This window comes from Macrobrachium rosenbergii, chromosome 37, assembly GCF_040412425.1.
Source record: "Macrobrachium rosenbergii isolate ZJJX-2024 chromosome 37, ASM4041242v1, whole genome shotgun sequence".
In the NCBI taxonomy this organism is placed as follows: Eukaryota; Metazoa; Arthropoda; class Malacostraca; order Decapoda; family Palaemonidae; genus Macrobrachium; species Macrobrachium rosenbergii.
This window is the reverse complement of record NC_089777.1, coordinates 22,767,544-22,783,634: the sequence shown is the minus strand read 5'-3', so window position 1 is coordinate 22,783,634 and position 16,091 is coordinate 22,767,544.

Genomic DNA, 16,091 nt, shown 5'->3' with positions numbered 1-16,091 from the left:
TATCTCCTAAGGGGCTCTGGATAATGTTATCTTGGTTTGAATAAGTTCTTCTTGAGTTTTTTCTATATCAGACAGCTTAGAGAGAGAGAGAGAGAGAGAGAGAGAGAGAGAGAGAGAGAGAGAGAGAGAGAGAGAGAGAGAGAGAGAGTGCTAGTTGTAATCCAAGCTAAGGAACGCTCTTTTAGTGAAAAGAAAAAGAAGAAAAATAAGAATATGATCTACCCAAGTAATGGCTGCTTGTCCTAAATGGCGATTGACCCAAACACTCATTATTTCAATTTTATTTTTACAATAAAAAACACTTCGTATTTCTCTCGACATCTGCCGTTATCATTGAAACCATTTTCCTTGAAAGAGTTAAACAAAAACCAGAGCAATTTGATCAAGTGCAATAACTCAGATTTTGACAAATCATCGTGATAGCATATCAGTACGCTCTCATAATTTCCAAGTCATGCGGTTCTAACTTCCTTTCATTATCTCAGCTACTATTACTTGCAATTCTGCTGAGAGAGTTCTCTAGAATAATTCGAAAACTGATCGGGACTGAATTGCAGGATGTTCCAGTCAACTTTTTCAGGGTATGCTGAATATCTTACTGAACTGAATTGAATATAGAATTTAGGTCAAAGGCCAAGCACTGGGACCTATGAGGTCATTCTGCGCTGAAACGGACATTGACAGTAAAAGTTTTGAAAGGTGTAACAGGAGGAAAACCTCGCAGTTGCACAGTGAATCAGTTGTTAATCAGCTCAGAGGTCTGGTAAAACTAAGGTATACTTTAATTGTTAGGAGAGGGTGGAAAGTAAGATGGAAGAAAGAGAATATGCAAGGAGGTTACAGTAAAAGGAACGAAAGGGGTTGCAACTAGGGGCCGATGGCACGCTGCAAAAAACCTTAAGTAATTGCCTACAGTGCACCGCATGAGGTGCACTGACGGCACTACTCCCATACGGGGGAAGATCCTTACTGGCTACACTGTGATAAAAAAAAACGTTCTTACTGGCCACACTGCGAACAGATCTTTACTGGCTTCACTGCGACATTTGGTCAAAATTTTCGGTCCTGGTCCCTTTTCCAAAAATGTACCTACTGTGTTATGAACCTCGTACATAACCTGGCGCCGGAAAGCAAGTATAAAAAGTCGAGAAATGAAAGTAATCTAGGGAATGAAGATTTGATTACTTGATAATGCAGTTCATCCTCGACACTCTAATTATTGAAAGTTATGATATTTCACAGGAGTGAAATTGGAGTCTCTCTACGAAGTTCCCGTTGGTATAAAGGTACCTAACTTATTTAGTGAAGAAAACCTGGTAACCCTCGTCTAAATAACAAATACACACACACACACGCATAGACACACACACACACACACACACACACAAATACTTACGAAACAAACCTAGAGAACTTAGAAAACAAACCTAGTAGTAAATCTGTTACAAGTTTCAAGCATATTTTTTTCCGTGAATTTCATCTCATTGTTTGAGCTTCCTTAAAGCCACATTTCCCCTTTCCATTTATTATTATAAGGACATTACGTTGTCGATCCCACTAGCCTCTGCCTAAAATAAAAAAGACCTTGACAAATATTAACCTTTCTTTTTTCTCTGATTTTTTCCAATTCGTAATTTCCGTCTAGACCAATTTCATTAACCTTCCGCAATGCGATATCCCATAGCGTGATTGTCTCTTAACCGCATCTAATAATAATAGCTTTTCTTTTTTTAATTTATGTATCTTTTTTTTGCCGCGGAGTAAAACCACAGCCCTGATGAGACACGGACGAAAACACGATTCCTAATTTCGGTTCGAGGATGTAAATATTGAGGAGATTAATTGGAAGTCCAGAAGAACCTTGGTTTTGCTGAGTCGCTCGTGAGTGTCAATGACCTCGTGTCGATATCACGTCGGAAGCATTTTTCCGAGATGTAACCGAGTACCGGGACCTGTTCCGGAAAAAAAGGGTCGCCATATCTTAAACACTAACCAACAGATTTTCTTGAAAATAATCTTATTATGTTTCCCGCACCCATGTTAGATGATTGTTACTTATCTTTCCTAACCTAACCTAACATGGCAAAAAAAACCGGGGCTGGTGCAATTTGCAGACCGGATAGGAAAGCCTCGTAGACAAAACAAAGCCTTTATGAAACTTGCAACATCTCTTATCGATCTTATGCAATGGATAATGTAATGACTGAGTCAACATCGGAACCTTGGAATTGGAATACAAAATTTAGGTCAAAGGCCAAGCGCTGGGACCGGTGACGCCATTTAGCTCTGAAAGAGAAATTGAGAGTAAAGAAGGTTTTAAATGTTTTAAAGGAGGGAAACCTCGTGGTTGCATCATGAAACAATTGTTAGAAGATGTTGGAAAGCAAGATGGAAGAGAGATAATATGAACGGAGGTACAGTAAAAGGAATGAAAGGGGTTGCAGCTAGAAGCCGAAGGGATGCTGCAAATAACCTTAGGTTATTGCCTACAGTACACCGCGTTAATTGCACCCCCGTGCGTGGAACATCAAAACCTACTGTTTACAGAAGCGTAGAACTTCATGAATTTTCCATATAAAAATTAAGGGAAAACAAATTAGCTTGTTACAAGCCTTGGCGATCCGATACAGTCAGCAATGAGTCACAATGAGGCCAGAAACCTAAGATCACGGGCGAGTGAATCTCAAAATTCTCTGTCATAAGCCTCAGGTGCCAGTAATCCTGTTATTCATTCGAGAGTAGGTTGCTTATAAATAAAAAAAAGGAAAAAATTGGATAAATAATAAAAGTGGAGCGGGTTTATCATGCAGCGATGCCTTCAACTGACCGTAAGTTACTGACAGAAGAACTATAATTGAACGCCCACGTGAATGAGACCGAGAAGAGACCGCGAATATCCACCGGCGTTCCTTCAGCCACGAGTCTGCTGACCTATACCATATATGAGGCCGAAAGCGTCGATTCTCAATCACCGGTCATAGACTTCCAACCTCGCACGTGTGTGACCACCTACCAGTGACTCATCGTCCGCCATGTTTGAAAGTCCCGACGACGACCACTCCACCCCCTCCAAACCTTTCATGGTACAGAAAGAGCAGTTCCGGGTGGGGGATGGGGGTGTGTGTGCGCTTGCATCCCCCATGACGAGTAATGACCAGAATTATTTAGTTAACTCTCTCTCTCTCTCTCTCTCTCTCTCTCTCTCTCTCTCTCTCTCTCTCGTTCATCCGCACCATAAGTTTTTGAGGTGTTAGAATTCAATTATTATTTGCACTAGGATGCTTCTATTTAAATACTTATGTTTTTTTTCTATACCTTCCAATAGTCATTGGAAATCAGAAATCAACGTATACTTTCTGTAATTTCTCTCCCTCTCTCTCTCTCCCCTCTCTCTCCCTCTCTCTCCCCTCTCTCTCTCTCTCTCTCTCTCTCTCTCTCTCTCGATCACACGCACACACCAACCAACATACAGCCAAGGGTAATTGTTATCCCTTGAAAATAATTCATATTTATTCCATAACATGACTTACAGAAAAAAAAATTTTTTTTCTAACCCATTGCATTGTGGGAAGGTATTTGTCCAATGGCCTCCGTCAATATCTATAAGATTTGAGTTCTTATGTTTGACAGTGCACGCTCAAGCACCTTCCGTTATTTGTTTATCTGTTATCTCTTTTACCTTCCTACTTACTTTCTTTATCAAACTTACGTGTGTTCCTTCATTCCTCTCCTTTGCTCTTTTATTTCATGATCTGGGGAATATCAGTATGTTTTAATTTGCTTAAGAAGTTCATGGTCTTTCTGCTGTCTATATAAGAATGCCTGTACATTATAAATAATGATTAAAATTACGACGATAATAATCTTTTCGTAGATACCTGTACACAAGTTTAAATCCTCTTAATGGAAGTTAACACGGGTTTTGTTCACGGAAATTGGTATGGTCGCTAGTGTCGTGACATGCCGCTCAGATGTCGCGTGTTCGCGTTTCCCCCAGGGCGATGAAAAAGCCACTGGCTCTGTATCATGATCAGTTACTGCTGCAGTGTAGGGTCTGCGGTGGGAGGCTGAAACCAACATTCTTTGGAAGCTTGAATTTCAGGTCAATGGCCCCTGTGTGCTTGTTTCATGTGAATAAGTTTCAGCTACCGAAATAATAGTAATAATAATAATATCGGTCATTACTAAATGACAGGGATTAATTAACTATCAGATCGATATACAGTATAAGTGGTCAGATAAAATCAACCTTTCATGTCTCTGGATGGAGAAGAAATCACTAACATTAACATTATTCTTCACTAACATTAACATTAATCTCACTCATGCATCGTTTACATACAGTATTACAAAGCTTGTAAATATAAAAGAAAAATTTAAATGTATTTGCAAGGTAATTTCATTTTCCGAAAGGGTAGAATGGTAAAATTTTTCTCTGCGAACAAAGGAAATGAACTGAACTTTACTAATAATGCACAGAAAATATTACTGAAACTTACAACAAACTTTGAGAGGCTGGCGCAAGCAGGCATGGGTCATACTGAGGCTCGAAATTTGAACAAAACGAAAGTGTGGATATTGTGATTCTGCCTACCAGGGCTGGTAAGTTACATACACAGATATTTAATTGCACTGAAAATGTTAACGGCATGCATTAGTACTGCCTATTATCCAACTACAGACATATTGCTCTGAAAATGTTAAAGACATGCATTAGTACTGTCTATTATCCAACTACTTTGACTGCTGTAAATATAGGAGTGATTATTACTATTATAGTTCACTATACTTTCCTTGTCTCACACAACAGAAACATTGAAGGTGCATGGCAGGTCAAATCATATCCTGACGAAATAATGAAAAAAAAGATAAAAAAAAAAACAGGCCTTAATTCTGAAAGGAATTATTGCGCATGCTGGAATATAAAGAGCCACTGAAATTTAAAGAAAGATTTACACCAAATAAATCTAAACAAAATGAATGATTTAATAAGAAAGAGAGAAATGTCACCGAACGCTGCAGAGTAACTAAAAAAAACCAGCTGATGATGTGCTATCAGAAATTATTTAATGAAACAGCTGATGTAACCAACAGCTGCCGACGGCTGAATTCCTTAGCAACAAACTAAATGCATCACTTGATAAAAATGTTGAAAGCTAATGGCTCCTGGTCTTTCGTCTTTAATAGGAATTCCCCTGCTATGTAGTACAATGGACCGCTATCTTCAATTACCTTTTCGACCCTTTGAAGAGTTTAGGATTGCCGTTCTTTTGGTGTAAACAACCTCAGGTGAGATGCCAAGGATGTCTCTGTAAACACAGGGGCATTGTGTTTTAGACCTGCACGGTGTTGTGGTCGGAGTTATTGCCTTTGCAACGGCTCTTGCATACGCCAGTGGAGTTGGAAGGCGGCCATGTTTTCACGGGATGTTTTGTGTGTGAGTTCGCAGAATATCTCATGATCTTGCAAACGGAATTAGGTGATAATTGACAAACACATTCATTAAGTAACCCTCTTGAGATGATTAACTTTTGGGGAAAGCACGCTTTTGTGGGTCCTGCTTTTGAGGGAAATCGGATTTGTGTCGCCGATTTCTACATATAATCAATCATTTCAAGAATGTCGTATAAAGAATATGCCTCTCAAGCTTCATGAAATTCATTATTTCGTATCTGATATGTCCTGATACCATACACACAAACATACGCACACGCAGAGATTTTGCTTTTCAGTCGTCTAAATGCTTTATAGCCTTCTACGCTTTAAGCGTCCATAGCTTTGTACCAAGTGTTCATCTTGACATCACCTGTCCTTTTCACGTCAGTTTGACGAATGATTCCCAGAGACCTATAAGCAATTGTGACCACTCGGGATACTGTAAATTTTATCACAGTAAAATATGCAGCGTTCATAGTTTCTCAAACAGACCCCGTGAAAGCATTAATTTTCTTGTTTATCATTCAGAAACAAAATCCTATCGGAAACATCAAAAGCTAATAAAAGGTCCTTTTACAGCCAAGTGATCAAACAACCCCCTTCGATAGCCTCTGTAAATATGTATAATACACGTCCTCCCACTAATAATTTGGAAGGCGGGATGGCTATGACCTCAACAATCGCAAGTCATCGCTGGAGGCGTCTCGTATATAATGGATTTGAAGACTTCGTGGGTTCGTGTAAGTTTGAGAAATTCAAGGTTCATTGAGTCTGACGACGAGATTTATTATTATTATTATTATTGACATTATGGTTTCATGTCACCTCGAGATTGTTCAAGTTTAAATTTGTCACCAACAAGTATATTATTATTATTATTATTATTATTATTATTACTATTATTATTATTTCGGACAGTATTGGATACGAATTCAGCCATTCCCGCTGAGGTTCCAAGTAGGAAGTGATATGAGAGTAGCCATTCCAGCCAAGATTCCCGCAAGAAAGGAATATAAACAGAGTCATTCGATTCCCGCAAGAAAGGAATATAAACAGAGTCATTCCAGCTGAGATTACATATTCCAGAAAGAAATGGGTATAACTGCACCCATTCCAGCTGAGATTCCTGATATAAACGAATGCAAATGCAACCTTCCAGTTGAGGTTCCAGAGAGTAACGATGATAAGTGAAGCCATTCCAGCCGAGTTCCAGAGATGAGTGCAAATATAGACATTCTGGTCTAGATTCAGAGAATGAATGGATATAGAAGCAATAACAGATCGACTGCCCCGTAGGGGGGTTAATGCCATTAGTACACCTCATGCTGTGCACTGTAGACATTACTTTAGGTTCTTTGCAAGGTGCCTTAGGCCCCTAACTGCTACCCCTTTCGTTCCTTTTACTGTGCCTCATTTCATATTCTCTCCCATCTTACTTTCCACCCTCTCCTAACAAATGAGTCATAGTGCAACTGCGAGGTTTTCCTCCTGTTACACCTTTCAAAACGTTTACAGTCAATTTCAGTTTTAGCGCTGAATGACCTCATAGGTCGCAGTGCTTGGCCTTTGGCCTAAATTCTATTTAGTTCAGTTCAACAGATTGACTGAGATTATTTAAGCTGATCCATGATGCAAGCGGATAAAGATTCCAAAATTTCTGCTGAATTTCCAAAGAAAAAGAGATACAAATATAGGTATACATGCTTACTTTCCAGAGAGAAAGGAATACAAGGGTATACAAAGCCAATGATCCCAACTGTGATTCCAGACAGGAGGGGCCACAAGTACGGCTATTCCAGCTGAGAATCCAGACACCAAGAGATACAAGTGTATCCATTCCAGCGAAATCTGTGCATTTCCATTGGCTGACATCACAAATAGGACCTATTTCCAGTACACTGGAACAATATTTGCTTGAAATTATTTCTTTCTCAAGTGGAATTACGCGAGATCTGAATAGACAGAATATCGAGAGCACCCACCAAAGGGTTGGAGGACCGCCCCCCCCCCTCTCATGTTACATCAACCCCCCATTACCCCCTTGAGGTAGAGGCTGCCTCCGGCCCCCTCCCCCTTTTTTTTCATTTTCCCTTCCAGTTATTATTTCCTTCTGGCCTGTGCTTCTTAGGGTTGTTGAACTGCCACATCCCACTGGTCCGAGCATTTAGAAAATCGTTTGGTATATAAAGTAAAACTGACATCGAACATTTACTATCCATTGGTCCAAGCACTTGGAAAATTAGTTGGTATATAAAGTAGAATTGACATCAAACACTTATAATATGTGAGACAAGATAGATAAAACAGAAGCCAAAAACGAACGTCTGTAACCTCGTGTTATATGACAAATGGATACACACGACACAGAAGAATTCAAAGATTACTTTATTTGACGCAAAATATGCACGATTATTCAGCATTAAACAAGAGAGACCAATGTTTAATGAGAGATACCAGAACCCATGAATTAGCAAGATTCAGAGGCCCTGAGAGAGAGAGAGAGAGAGAGAGAGAGAGAGAGAGAGAGAGAGAGAGAGAGAGAGAGAGAGAGAGAGAGAGAGAGAGAGAGTCAAATTGGGCTGTCATCCGAAAAAACAAAACAAGGAGATGAATGTCAAATGAGAGATGTAAGACTTCATGAATTAATAAAATTCAAAAGCACATACAGAACGAGAGAGAGAGAGAGAGAGAGAGAGAGAGAGAGAGAGAGAGAGAGAGAGAGAGAGAGAGAGAGGAGTCAAATTGGGCTGTCATCCGAAAACAAAACAAGGAGATGAATGTCAAATGAGAGATGTAAGACTTCATGAATTAATAAAATTCAAAAGCACATACAGAACGAGAGAGAGAGAGAGAGAGAGAGAGAGAGAGAGAGAGAGAGAGAGAGAGAGAGAGAGAGAGCCAAGGGAGTCAAATTGGGCTGTCATCCGAAAAACAAAACAAGGAGATGAATGTCAAATGAGAGATGTAAGACTTCATGAATTAATAAAATTCAAAAGCACATACAGAACGAGAGAGAGAGAGAGAGATAGAGAGAGAGAGAGAGAGAGAGAGAGAGAGAGAGAAGAGAGAGAGAGAGAGAGAGAGAGAGAGAGAGAGAGAGAGAGAGAGTCAAATTGGGCTGTCATTCGAACTTGCACTAGCCCACTCAGGATTAGTTAATTTCCTTAAGCAGATGTAAGGAGGCAACAAATATTCAGATTGCATTGTGTTGTTCTTTTATCGAAGCAGGAATGAGGACAGTTTTTTATATTTTTTAAAAATCTTGTAGTCTTCAAAGAAGCCCAGTCTCTCTTTGATTACTGCTAAGAATAAAAAAAAAATCCTTTGTAAAAGAACTTCTCTTTCCTGGGAACAGGTAATATTGTTAATTAGCACAAAGTTAAAATCTTGGATCTGCATTCTTCTGTCCCCTGAATATGTAAACACGGCTCGTTTGGCGTGGTCATTACTCAGCCATCTTCCCCAATATTCTTTTGCCGTTTTTGTCTCTTTGGATGTAGAGTAAAACTGATATCTTTATTTACATTATAGTATACTATTATCCAAGTACTTTCTGATATATTGCATACAGCATTTGAAGACTAAGACCCTTGTTCTTCCATCTCAAAAAGACTTGATATTGTTAACGTTCAGTATCTAAATTGGTATTAATAAACGGAAAACCACAGTTTACTTTGATAACATTTAAATACGCTGACCTGTCAAATAGGAAGATACGTATCAGACACCGTACGTCCAATTAATTGACCAAGATGCTGCGATAATCTCAGAACAGTATTAAAAAAACTGAAAATCAGTAAAGGTGGCGTCTCACGAACATTTTCTGAGTTTTGACATTTGCCGCCAAAGTTGGAATCAGGTAGCCAATATTAGCCAAATAACTGAATTCCAGGTCTGTAATGTTAATATGACATCGTCTAAATGAATATATTTGATTTCATGGCTTCAGTTTTGCACCTATGTTGAAATTAATATTGTCTAGTGGGCACAAATTTTGGTGGTAAAAAATCAGGCTTTTGTGACATGGCTTTGAGGTCATTAACGCCTGTAGTGAATGAATGCTCACACACAGCCCACACATATAGTTATATATTAAATTTTTAAAAGCGTAAAATTAATAAGAAAAAATAAATTTTATTTACTTTCATGCAGTACGCCTTAGCGGAAATAAATCAGACTCTGAAGTTTTTTGTTTATTATTAAATTCTATATATGTTATCTCGCGAAATTTTGCGATCACTAGCAAAATTTATTTACCCAAAATCTTGAATTTATGTATATAAAAAATCACAGGCTATGGATCACCCTTGATATATGATAGACACTGGGAATATAAACTAAAAGAAACGACATAACTATCTAGCTCAACATCTATCGATTATATACATTTACCATGACAATCGTCTTGGATAATAATAAGAAACTGTTAAAAAAATGTTCAGCACAAAGCAGCTTAGACGTCCAGTCACGTTTCCTTAAAACAGCAAACTTTAATTGTAGTATATTTCGCAAAATCTCCTCTCCATGAAAATGACATACATTCAGCTAGAGAAACATTAATAATTCGAACATTTTCCTTCAAATATAATCTATTCACTGGATACCATTTACCTAGAATGTCTTCGAAAATGAGGTTAAGTCTACCATGGAATCTTTTACATTTCAAATATAAGTTTAAGTCTACCTTCGAATTTAAAAGAAAATGGTGATACTTACAGAAAACGACTATCATCTTTTTATAAGGGTTACTATTTTAATCTTCAAGGCATAGCCATCGACTTACAGTAGACACATTGGGAGATCCCCGTTTTGTTTATAAAGACGAATAAACATAAATGGCTATAGTGATTTATTTTGGGCATCTAATATGAAATGTGAAAAATTTTCCCTCAGATTACTATTAATTAACTATACGCATCCTTCTAAAATTGAAAATTGTCTAAAAGAAATTCCGAATGAATCAGAGCCCGTCTAAAACTTCTAGGACAAAGTTTTTAAAAGGAGTATTTATTAGTATTGGAAGCTTTATTTTAAAACTGACTGATTAACGCTACACCAAATATATATATATATATATATATATATATATATATATATATATATATATATATTATATTATTGTGAATGAACAAGCCAAGTGTATTTAAGTTTCGTAACTTCAAGTGTTCTAGATCTTGATATAATCTGTTGATGGCGTAAGTAACTTGGTCCTCCCGGCCAATAACGACTGATTTATTGATTAAAACCGTTCGGTATTAATGATGAAGGTCTAAAGATCAAACTGAGACCAGATAAGAAGCGCTTTACAGATATTTGAAAAATGATTGAACGTCATCAGAGATAGTGAAGCACCTCGCCATCTTAACACGAGCCGTTTGGTATATAAATAAATACAATTATGAATATCATAATGCAAAGGAAAACTTCTTTCCCTCTACTATCAAGCTTTTGAATTCACTCTATGCATCTGTTTTCCTTTACTGCTACAATCTTACATTCTCTAAAAGTATTTTTTTTCCCTTCTCTTACTGAGTTACATTTAACGACAAATGACGATTATTTCGGTCAATTAAAAAAGGAAAAGGATGAATAAAAGAAATAAGATAAAATAAATAAATAAATAAATACAATAAATAGAAAAATAAAATAAAATTAATATATAAATACCTACAATAAATAAAATAAAGTAAAAAAAAATAAAATAAAACAAAAATTAAGTAGAATGGGCTATGGCAGTGGCTTCCTAGCAAGACATATTGCAAACCACAAGTACTTGCCTTAAGTGATCTCATACTTTTACCTTCATGCATAACGTATACCATGCACGAAAGTAATTGGTTTCTCTATCCCATACAAATACCGTTACTTAATTTCGTAATTTCTGTCAGATAACAGCTACCGTTATGAATTCATACCTTACAGACATGTTTTCTTTAAAGACTCATGTTTACAAAATTCGATGCTATAGAAACGTAAATGGTATTCATTGGTGGTTACCCGCCCAAGTGTTATACCATCTCAACCACTGAGACACTTTCGGTCATTCAGAGCTAGAGTTAGAGTGGATGGACAGCAAGATAAGGAGCTCCAGAAAATAAAGGAGAAGGAGTACAGGGATCTATGGATGGAATTGGGAGAAAACCCCACAGTTGCCCTAAGAACATTGTTGACAAAAATGAAAACTAAAATTGAAGTAATCTCGCCTAAAAGTCAGCGATTCCCGGAAATATACGAATTCCATTGAGAAAAACAAAATTCCAAACAGGGAAAGTTCTTGGAACATGTGAAATTAATGCCATTTTCTGGAAATAAGACTTAGTCTTAGCACTTTCACATAGATTAAATTCAAAGGTTACGCCTAAGTTAGTTAATTTCGTTAAAAGCTTCCCATATCATCAAAGATGATAGTATTAATGATACATGTTCCAAATAATATATTCTCCTCTACTGGAATTTTGTGTTCATAGGAAGTATATATATATATATATATATATATATATATATATATATATATATATATATATATATATATATATATATATATATATATATATATATATATATATATATATATATATATATATATATATATATATATATATATATATATATATATATATATATACTTCCTATGGTCCTCGCCAGCGCAAGTCCTGAGACGGATCCCAGGCAGAAATAACCTAGACGTGTCCTAAAAAATCCAGTTTGCCTTTCTTGACCTCAGTAGTAGATTGCGTACCCGGTAGTCAATCGACTGCAGTGGGTGGCAGCCGGGATGGAGAAGGGAAAAGGACAACCAACTTCATAACAGGAAAATTGCTGGAGCTTGGAAGGTTAACATCTTATGGAGCCACCCCCACAAGGGGGAAAAGGGGTAGAGTAGGATAGATGCACAAATTTTCTAACATTTGATCCCTAAATTTGGTCATTTCGAATAATTTCCGATGGCGTTTCTCATAGAGAGAGAGAGAGAGAGAGAGAGAGAGAGAGAGAGAGAGAGAGAGAGAGAGAGAGAGAGAAATTTGCTCTGAACACTAGGATTTTCCGAATACTGCCGTTCATAAAGACCAGGCCCACCGTATGGGCGTGTCTAGGCAATAAACATAACTATGACGCTTCCTTGCATACTTTATGATTCAGAACAGGCACGCGTTCTTACGAAACCGGACTAAAAGATCATTAGCTAGCTAAAGAATATTCCACATATCAGAATACCGTCATGTGATGAGAGGAAAACTGGCCAAAGAGACGCACAGGATATAACAACTAAAAAAAAATCTAAATGTTTTCATACGTGGTTAATAAAACATCTCAGAAAAAAGCAAAGTAATTGTAAGTATTTGTAAGCCAAAAATACGAACAGGTATGTGGGGTTCAGTAACTGAGTTCTCAGACCTTAAGGCTCAAGGAAGGAAAAATATGATGAAGGAAGAGGGTGGAAAACAGGTCTTGCAAGCATCAAGCAAAACAAGTTTCATCTGATTCGTTCAGAGCGAATTTGAGTGGGGGTCTTCAAAGGAGATCTCAGAAAGAGATGGGAGACACTTGTAAAGAATAAATAAGCACTTGCATTTGAACGGGAAGGGCAAGGGACTAGTTTAATGAAATCAGTTATAAAAATAGAAATTCAACTGCAGGAAACAAAGGATGTCTGAGGGAAACCACTACGTAACACTGAACTACAATCTACCTGTCTGAAAAGGCACTTTGAAAGGAATTTACACAAGCGGAGAGCTTTTCTAGTAGGATTAGACCTCATCAAATGATTTCAGCTACTCAGAACATGACATCAAGATTCCCCAGAGTGCTAGAGAAAGAGACTAACTAAAACTAGCCTTTGGAATCCATATTGATGATCGTAGATAAAGATACAAGATTCCACGTATCTTAGAAGAATACAGCTTCAAAAATCTTGCTAAAGCAGAAGAAAGGACAGTGGATAGCAATGAAAAGGATAATGAAAAAAAAGATTACCAGAGCAAATTTGTTTGCAAACTCCTTATGATACCAGGTTTTTCTCATCTTCAGTCTTTTTGAGAGCTCTATATACGTCACATTCTGTAGAGACAGAAAAAGGCATAAGGATGGAAAGAGGTTTTGTGACTTCTTAGGAGAGACAGATAGCATAGTATTATGTTAGATGAAATAAAAAAAAAAAACAGATTTGTAGAAGCTTCTGAAGGTGGCTTTAGCTACAGAGAACAGGGAACCCAGGCAGCATTGTAAGCAGCAAAAAAATCATAACAGAATTAGTCTCAGCATAGTCTCAATATGTTTACACTTTTCCCTGAATATAAATCAAACTAATCAGGGACTGGATGGTGAGACAGTTCTATTAGGAGAAAAAAAAGGTATATCTCTCTATCCGTTCAATCAATGTCCCAGTGGCACGAGTTGCCACATAATTATGGTCTTGGAGAATCATCACATTGAGCTCAGCCTGACTACCATAGACAGCCGCAGTGGTTTTCTGACCGTCTGACTGAACCTGTGGGCCTCTCAACCGAAAATCCTAAAGACTATTAACGATTTATGACATCCCTCTTTGCAATGAGGCTGCTAGTCCCATAACCTTGCTACCTCAGATGGTCCGGGGGTCTTAGGCCTAATAGGTTTGATACTCATTGGGGCTCATCCATCCAAGGTTTGACCAAAACTAATACAGCATAAATTTATTGACGACAGATCAGTGGTGGTGAAACTTACTTCCAAGAATTCACTGATAGTCACTTATCCAAATAATGACCATGTGTGTGTGTGTGTGTGTCTGTGCGTGTGTGCACTCAGAAAATAAATACAATGGCCACACTTCTTGAAATTACCTTCTCATGCAAGCTCTTTGAGAAATTCCACTTTTCTAATGTCTACAGCTCATATAAATGTATTTTGATTCCTACCAAAAAACTAGATATATCCAGATTAAGTGATCTTAGACTAACAATTATGAAACTCTCTTCGAAGTTTCGTCCATTTTTCACAGCTCCTTAAATCTTAACACTAACGAAAGATATGAATTAATCTCACTTTCCCTTTATAAGTTTAATACTATTAACCACAAGAAAATCTCAGATCAAGTATTACAGACTATTTCCTTTGTTGCTACTCGAGCGATGATGGCACGAGGATCCACACCTAACCAGTCTGGAGAAGAGCTTTACCTTAAAAAACCCCAAATCAGAAAAACTGGTCAGATGGCCCTGTCCCTCTGAGCTGGCAATGGGACTAAAAAGGAGACGCCATTTCTCGTGGCTCAGTATTCCTTTCACCGCACCGAGGAAGAGGAATGTGAATTGTCCTTAAGCTTCGAATAGGAGTTTCCAGGCTTAATGTTTTAGTTGAAGGATTGTCTGATTGCTTTTAAGATATCTAAAAACGATTCGATTCCGTCACAGTTCACGAGACGCGACCGAATCCGTTGCCCGAGTTAGAATAGCAACAGCCACACCCCGCGCATTTTTTTTTTCTTTTTTTTTTTTGCTAGATAAACTTGACATTGGAGAGGGCTCTTGCGGGCGTGATGGTCGTAGGTGTAACAGTTTAAGAGGAAGAGGGTCCTATAGGACGGGCGTGGCTTCCCCTGACGAGGACGGCGAAGGAGCCAGAGGGGATGGGACGACCTTGGGGGTGAACCTACACCTCTACCTGCACGACATGACGGACGGGACTAACCCATCCCTTCCCTTCCAGACCCTTCGCTCTTTCCTCTTCCCTTCACTGGGGCACTCTCGTTTGCAAAAGGGATCGATCTTGTTACAAGAACAAATAGGGCAAGAGGATGTTGAAGATAAGCATCAGTGGTTGCGTTGCTTATGTTCCATCAAAAAGAAGATGTCTAGTGTATCTTAGGACACCAAAGACCTATATAAACCGAAAATATTTTCTCCCACAGTTTTCTGCTCCTTTATAGTACTATTTCAATTGTAATTCTAGCACCGTTTCAGTACCAACCTACACATTTTCTCCTGTCTGTAGTTCTACTTTGATAAAGACATGTATTTATAACACTGCACAGATAGATTCGTACACACGTGTGCTGCCGAGTGATAAAGCTCCATAATAATCATAAAACTTTCATCTCACGTAATCAGGATTTCACAAGGTTGAGCCATATTATTATTATCGTTCTGCGCAACACGTTTATAAAGAACCAGCCAGACAGGCCATTACCTTGCGAAGAATTCTGCCAAAGAACAATACAAATATATAAAACTGCTTTGGACATTAATCAGAAAAACTTTGCCTTCCACAAAGTTCCTTAATATCCAGGAAACCTTGGAAGACACGTTCAGATAAACGAGAAAGAATGTGATAGGATAAGGATTAAGAACTAGTCCTACATTCAGGATTCTTTAATTTCCAGACGGTCATGAAGGGATATTAGACGCAGGTGAGACAGGTACTGAAAGGGAAATAAGTGTTAGGTCTCGTTTTTCATTTACAGTTTTTCAAAAGACCGCGAAAAGGGAAAATACGACTAAAGTCTAGACCTACATTTAGAATTCTTTTATCTACAGACGGTCATGAAGGGATATTATTTAGACATAGGTAAGACAGGCTCCGAAAGGAAAATAAGTATGAAGTATTGTCTTGAGCTAATGGCCTTTTTAAAAGACCGTAAAAGCGAAAATAGGACTAAGATCTCGTCCCATGTCCAG